The sequence below is a fragment of the Gobius niger genome, assembly GCF_951799975.1.
Source record: "Gobius niger genome assembly, chromosome: 11".
In the NCBI taxonomy this organism is placed as follows: domain Eukaryota; kingdom Metazoa; phylum Chordata; class Actinopteri; order Gobiiformes; family Gobiidae; genus Gobius; species Gobius niger.
Window position 1 is genome coordinate 4,111,017 of NC_136862.1, and position 7,699 is coordinate 4,118,715.

A 7,699-nucleotide genomic window follows, 5' to 3' on the forward strand; every position below is an offset into this window, starting at 1 on the left:
TTGAGATGTTGCTCCAATATTTCCACATAGTTGATCATGAAGAAAGAACACTATTTTGTGAAGTGCACCAGTCATTTACATTTGTTCTTGGGTTGATCTTCACATTTCAGACACAGAACCCGCCCTCTTCCTGATCCGTTTGATGACTGGACATTTCCATCCTTGTTTTAAACAATGAACCATCAGGTGTCTTGGATTTGCACCCAAGGATGATCCAGACTTGAGCTTCCAAGATCATGACATCGTTATGTGGGCTTTCCAAATGGTTTAAAGGCATAGTAATCTTCATGTATGTAAACTTTTGGTTTATAAAAAGGAATACAAATGGTGTCAATCTCTCATTCTTCTGGAATTTGACAAATAAAAATAATTTTAAAAATTCGAATTGACCGAAAAAAAAAAGAAAGTTTATTCTGGTGTAAGTGTATGTAAACTTATGATTCTCACTGTGTGCCGCTTTACATGAAATTAGTCTTTTGGCGGGTTGCAGGTTCTAGAATAATGATGATGTCATCGGACCCAACGGGGGGCATGAGCCAGTTTTTACTTTTAACAACATTACACTTTCACAAGTCGTAGGTAAAAAGAAAATATATGAATTAAAAAAATGATCATTAATATCAGTCACTGGGTCCAATGTTTTTTCCTCTATATAATAGTATAGGCCTTTAGAATGCTGTGATGTCACCTGCAACCCAACAATATCATGTTTTCAAGTTGAAATGGCGAAAGTTCATCCAGCGACACGACCAGATTTGGAAATCCTTGAGACATTGTTTTCCATAACTTCAATGTATTCCTTTATTACATTCATTATAATTGTTTAAAAGGTTCTTTTATTTAAACTTTTTTTTGTTATACCTTGTCTTTCTAAAAGAACCTTTTAAATGTTTTTTTAAGAGATGCTGAGGAGAGCATGTGCAAGCATTTATGAAGCTGTCGCTAAAGAGCCATTGGAGAAGATCCAAAGATGACTCAAAGATGCACTCGCGGCTGGAAACAGGCCTGTTTTTGATGAGAGAACATTGAACCACGGGGGAAACGCTCTAAGAAGTCCACCTTTTGAAATATACCAGGTTTTTTATCAGTCCTCAGCTTAGTCTTTAGAGTGTGTATTTGTGAACTGGCCAGAATAATCCATGATTTATGAACAAAACCGTTAAAAGCTCTCAAAGTTCCAAAAGAACTACCGGTAGTCTGTTTTTTTCTGGAAAGCTAAACATTTAGTATCGTCCACATAATGTGCTCTGCCTGGGTTTTGGCACTGTTTACGGCTCTGTTCTCCACTTGTCGGCTCCGTGGAGGAAAATGAGGCGAAAGCAGCAAAGAAACACGAGGAATGACAGCGCGCACAAATAACAGCTGCAGAAAATGGGTTTGTGAAAGTCACACAGACACTGGGACTCACTGCGAGTCTGGGATTGTGCCCTATCTCTTTCAGACGAGACGGTCACAGAAGAGCAGAATCAAGTTTGTTTACTCGGAGTCCACTCCACGGCTCACATCTGCTGCAGTCCGGGATTGTTGTTTCTTCAGGGACTCGCTTACATTATTTCACACTGAGGGCAGTCCCTGTGCCCCCGACCAGCAGACTCCTTCACACTTTAAACAAGTCCAGAGCTTATAGAGAAACTTGGGTTAGGAGGATATTTATAGATGTTTCAGGTTCATGCAGAAAACTGGAGTAACCTGTAGTGGTTCCTGCTTTCATTCTCAAACTCTTCAATGACTAGGGATTTATTCTTTTAATGAATTTGACATGATAGTATTTTTGGAGTCCTTAACAAGTGTTCAGATCTCTGTCGGGTGTAATTATATTTCTGAAACTCATTATGGGCGCTGGTGGATGCTTGAGGGCCGGATTTGCCTGATGTCGAGTGAAGAGGAATGAGTTCTTTTTGAAGAACAGGTCAGCTCCGTTTCCATGTTCTTACAAACTGTTTTCTTAAAGGAGCTATACCTGAATGTGTTTTCTTTTTGTAAGGTACAATTGTTTGTGCCCCATAAAAGTATGAATGCGCCGTATTATGATTCGTTGATGTTGTATGTGATCAACCCATATAGTCATTTTTTTCATCATAAAAACACCTATTTCGTCACATTTTGACTAAAAAGGTAAAAAAAAAAAAATATGTATAGTCCCTTGAAAGCGGAAACCTACTAAACATGGTCATCCATCCATCCATCCATCCATCCATCTTCTTCCGCTTTATCCGGGGCCGGGTCTCAGCAGAGATGCCCAAACTTCCCGATCCACACACACCTCCTCCAGCTGTTCTGACCCCGAGGCGACACCAGGCCAGCTCGGAGACATAGTCCCACCAGCGTGTCCTGGGTCTTCCACAAGGTCTTGTCCCACTAGGACATGCCATGGACCAGGAGGCCTCCGAAACAGATGCCCTAGCCTCAGCTGCTCCTTTTGACGTGAAGGAGCAGCGACTCTACTCCGAGCTCCTCCCGGGTAACTGAGCTCCTCACCCGATCTCGAAGGGTGCGCCCAGCCACCCTGCGAAGGAAACTCATTTCGGCCGCTTGTATGCGCGATCTTGTCCTTTCGGTCATTACCCAAATCTCATGACCATAGGTGAGGGTGGGAACGTAGATCGATCGGTAAATCGAAAGCTTTGCCCCGACTCAGCTCCCTCTTCACCACGACAGACCGATACAGCGACCGCATCACTGCTGACGCCGCACCGATCCGTCTGTCGATCTCACGCTCCATCCGCCCCTCACTCGAGAACAAGACCCTTGAATACTTGAAGATACTTGAACTTCTCCACTTGAGGCGAGGACTCCCCACCGACCTGAAGAGGGGAAGCACCTTTTCCTGTGGAGAATCATGGCCTCAGATTTGGAGGTGCTGATCCTCATCCCGACCGCTGCAAACGGCCCCAGAGCGTAAACATGAGAAAATGCAAATTCCACACAGAAAAGTCCCGCCCAGGTGTAAATCGAACCTTCTACCTTTGAGGCACGTGTGCTAACCACTGTGTGATTCAGACTGAAGCGAGGCTCACCGAGGACTTTTTGCCTCAGTCTGACTTTACAATTTCCAGGTTTTGTTTCTCTGCTCGAGGATCTTTATTTGGTGATAGGCTTTTATCTAAGTATATATTGAGATGGTTCTTTTCCCGGGACGCAGTGGCGTTTGCGTGAGGGGCTGATGCTTTCTCACAGTTCTGTTGACCCGGAGCTGAAGCTTGTTAGAGGATAACATTAAATCACTATTTATCACACTGGGTCAGGCTGTGTCTCTGTCGTAGCCTTGACTGTGGTTTTCAGGCGCCCACCCTATCACTTTTCTGTGGAAGCACAGACAGACTTGAAGGGTAGGACTAGCGCAAAATCTCAAGTTCATGCCTCCGGGTCCTGCACCGACGGTAAATAAACTTCTCCTGTATAAGACATCAAGACTGCTGCCTATTCTTCATCTATCCTCTCCAACACTGTGACATAAACACACATTCGTCCTTTGGTCTGATCTCCTCAGCGACACACAGGTGCCTGTTTGCACAGCTGGGCACATTGTTTTTTAGATGATAGAACTATTTGAAGTATATTCTTTTTCCTCACAATCTCTTTGGTTTAAACTGATGCAAAATCAAAAGGGAAGTTTGATGTAAAAATATATAGTTTTAGTCAAAACTTTGGGGAAAATGGCCTGTGAAATCAGACACTTTAGCAACAATCACAAAAACGGCCACAAAATCTGAAGGACTAATATAACATGTTTTAAACCTCCTGTAGCAGTGATGTACAATACCAGCGTTAATAGTAAGTGGTTGTTTCGTTTTGGTCACTAGAGAAGCTCAGCCCTTCGTCATCTGACTGAGAAAAGAATGGCCGCCCCCTTTGCACAGTGCGGTAATTTCTTTCTCCATGTGACAGATTCCCAAAAGCTGCACCAAAGATGAGCAGATTTAAAAAGCCGCCGCCTCAGACTCCCCGGGCGAAAGGCAAAGGAAACACTGACGATTGGGTTGACATTAATATTTCCTTTTTATTAAGACAAGAACTCCTCATTTATTCTCGTAAAAATGTCTTATTTCGGAACCAATACAAAATGTGTATGGGAATGTGGATCTCATTTTTGTCTTCAGCACAGAGTAACGTTTCCCAAGAACAGCAGAGAGACAGAAGAGTGGATCAAAAACAGCAGTGACCGGTGAAGACTAGGGGTTTTTTTGGGACTCGAAGCCACGACAAGTCGGGGGATCCAGCGCCACTCGCTGCAGGAAAGACACATCCACAGAGATCCAGATCGTCCACAGAGATCCAGATCATCCACAGAGATCCAGACCATCTACAGAGATCCAGAGCCTCCACAGAGATCCAGACCGTCCACAGAGATCCAGACCGTCCACAGAGATCCAGACCGTCCGCAGAGATCCAGATCATCCACAGAGATCCAGACCGTCCGCAGAGATCCAGACCATCTACAGAGATCCAGATCATCCACAGAGATCCAGACCGTCCGCAGAGATCCAGACCATCTACAGAGATCCAGAGCCTCCGCAGAGATGTACATTTCTCTTTGTGTAGCCGTGGTTTTGACTGCAAGATCCATCTTAGAGCAGTAAAATTATAAAATCACTCCTTAACTTTACTTTCACAGGAAAAATTTAATAAAATAGTCAAATAACATCAAATCGTAGCTATTTGATTTTCTAATTTAAGGCGAGGCACGGCAGGTGAGTATATGTTTTCTCCCTGAACATCTTCATGTCAGAGTAAATGTCAAAGCTTATTTTAAGAGGTTTTGTTTGCGGGCGAGGCAGAAGTAACTCCCACACTTATCCATTCACAAATACTGACATATTTTATATTCACGTGTCCTGCGTGGGGGGCCGAGATCAGGGGGGACACGTCGGGACCCCCATTGTATAAAGTTATATCCTCTTGTGCTACTTTAGTGCCGAAAACCTTTTTAAAATCAAGTCACTATGTATCTAAACCCTTTATTTTGGATATTTGAATAGATTTCACTGATGATATGCTGTGTTACACTCAAGGCCTTGCGACCCCTTCTTTGGGAACCCCAGCCCTAGATGATGCTATGATCCAAATATGGTCATTTCCTTTATGGGAGACGCCCACTACGGAAGAGCTGTTGCGAAACCTTTGTGGCCGGTTTTCTCAAAATTAGGTTTTTGCAACGACATCTCCACTTAAAGAGATGCAAGTTAGTCATTTTATGCTCACTACTGCCACCTCAGGTCTTGCGCCTAACTGCAGGTTCTATATTAAGTTGGTGCATGACGGCGCTTTTTGAGTGACAGTGCTGGATTTGAGAGGCAGTTGTGGTGAACAGGCCTCCGTATAGTCCCTTTAAGAAGCTCCAACAGACTCCAAACTTCCCAATCTTAGGCTCAACAAGATTTTGATGTTTTTTTTCCAGAAGGATTACTTAACTAATTCCCAGCCTTATGGAGCTTTGAACACACAAAAGACAAGTCAATATTTCAGTTTTTACATATTTTCCCACTAAAGATCAGCTTATTCAAAAACTAAAAAAGATCCAAAATGCCTTATTTTTTTTTTATATGACATAAAATGACTAGCAATACATTTGTTTCCTAATATGTATATCAGTAATGTTCAGCAAAAGTTTCAATTTGATATTTTTTTCCTATTCACCTGCAGCGTCTCGCCTTCAAACTTTTTTTTCCGAGAATTTCTTTTGGACAACTGAACTACTTGCTTTAAAGATGCTTTGTGAGGGCAATTTGAGCACTGAAATGACCAGTCCAAGCAGGTAGAGTGTAATGGATGCCTGAAACATTTGTGAATGTGGAAACAAAAAGTCTTTGTGTGTTTTTCATGTGAAAAAGTCAGTTTGGTTTTATACTGGGCCCGATGTGGACCCGATGTGGACCCGATGTGGACGTGCCTTTCCTGCAGCGTTTCAGAAGACAGTGCACTCGTTCTACTGGAAGTCAACACAAAACAACACAACGTGTGATTTTACTGTGTACCGAACATGAAGAGAGGATACAGAAACATTTACAACACACAGTAGAAGCAGGATTTCTCAGCAGGTTCGTCGATCCCGAATGTGACGCGTCGTGAAGCGGCTCCGCGTCCGCGCGATTCTACCTGAGACGAAGGCCGACGACGTGCGAACCTGAGAACGGACTTTGAAGGGAAGAAACTTTGTAATCCCAAGGTGTAATGCTACTGGAGTGTCTCATTTCATGAAGAAAACTGAGATATAGACTGGATTTCACTCTTTCACCGACTGATAACACGACTTCTTTAACATAAGAAACAGAGAATGCAGATGTTAGCTCCATGCTATGCTAATGGCTAGATTCGAATGCTGTTTTGTTTTCATCCACTTTTACTTAACAATCTGCTGGATTTGTCGAAGCATTCATAAGGACACAATTATGCCTCAACTTTATTTGAGTGTGCTAATTTTAAATATACAGTAGTTTGAAGAAAAATAAAGTGGAAAAAAAGTGACAGGATTTAACCCAAGGACAGCTAGCATGACAAGACGCCGACTGAATAGGGTGACCAGATTCCCCACATTAACAACTGGGACAAAAAAAAAGAGAATTTGTGAATTCATTGAACCAATCAGCTTTGACTCGTGAAGGTTTTCATTGGTTCATTGCCAAAAGTCATTATGTTTCGGGCAGTTAAAGCAGTACTAAGTAACTCATGCCCAGAGAGGCCATAAGCGCAACTGCAGGTGTTGTAGCATGTCGGGATTTTTTTACTTTTTAATCGTCCGTGAGAGTAAATACTACGCTGACAGAAAAGACAAAGGGACAGAGGGATATTGTTCATCCAATTACACAATGGAGGTATTTTTTTCACTCAAACTTAGCTGTAAATACTGTTTAAGTGGCGCTAGCCCGCAGTTAGCTTTGCCCGTTAGCCTGCTAGCTTCTCCTTCGTGATTCTATTAGTGTGTATTTGGGCCTCTGGGTCGGAGCAGAGAAAGCTGCAAGTGTGGTTTTCTGGCCAGAGACACCAGGGGGAGATGAAAGACCCCCCCCAATCATCCCATTAACACTTGTATTACCCCCAGAGGGACTACGGGAAGGATTTATTAAGGTAAACAAGTTACTAAGTGTTGCTTTAAAACACTACTTTGGGCACTGGTGGAGAAAATGTGGGCCAGAAGTGAAAAACTGGGTCAAATCAATGGTTTTGCAGAAAATCACAGGGTCACTGTCAATTTGTCATGTAAAAAATGGCGGCCGTTTCAAGTCTATATGATGAACGATGATGTGACTAATATGAAAGCAGACGAGTATCTTTCAGTCTTTCATTACACCTTGGGATTTCAAACATTGTATTTTTTTTCCCCCCTGAATCGAAAGTTTTAATTTGAAAGGTCTCGCTGTTCCAAACATCGCAGACGTGGAGCCAGGACATCGACGCGTCCGGAAGATCAGACTCTCACAGGTCTTTTATTGGCCTGAATCCAGAAGGAGCTGCCGTTTCGCTGCTCAAGTGGAACACATGGAAGTTTTTTTTATTATTGAACAGCAGACTTTAGAGCGTGGTCATCGCCAGAACCCACATGAGGAAAAGCGCTTAAAACCATACTAACATTACGCTAAAAAAACATGACAAAGTATACCCTTGACTTTGGAAATGGAAAGCCCGTGTAGCGGTTATGGAATATTAAAGCTATCTCCACGTGTTAATTGTTACGACTGTAAAACGCAAAAAAAGAAGAAGA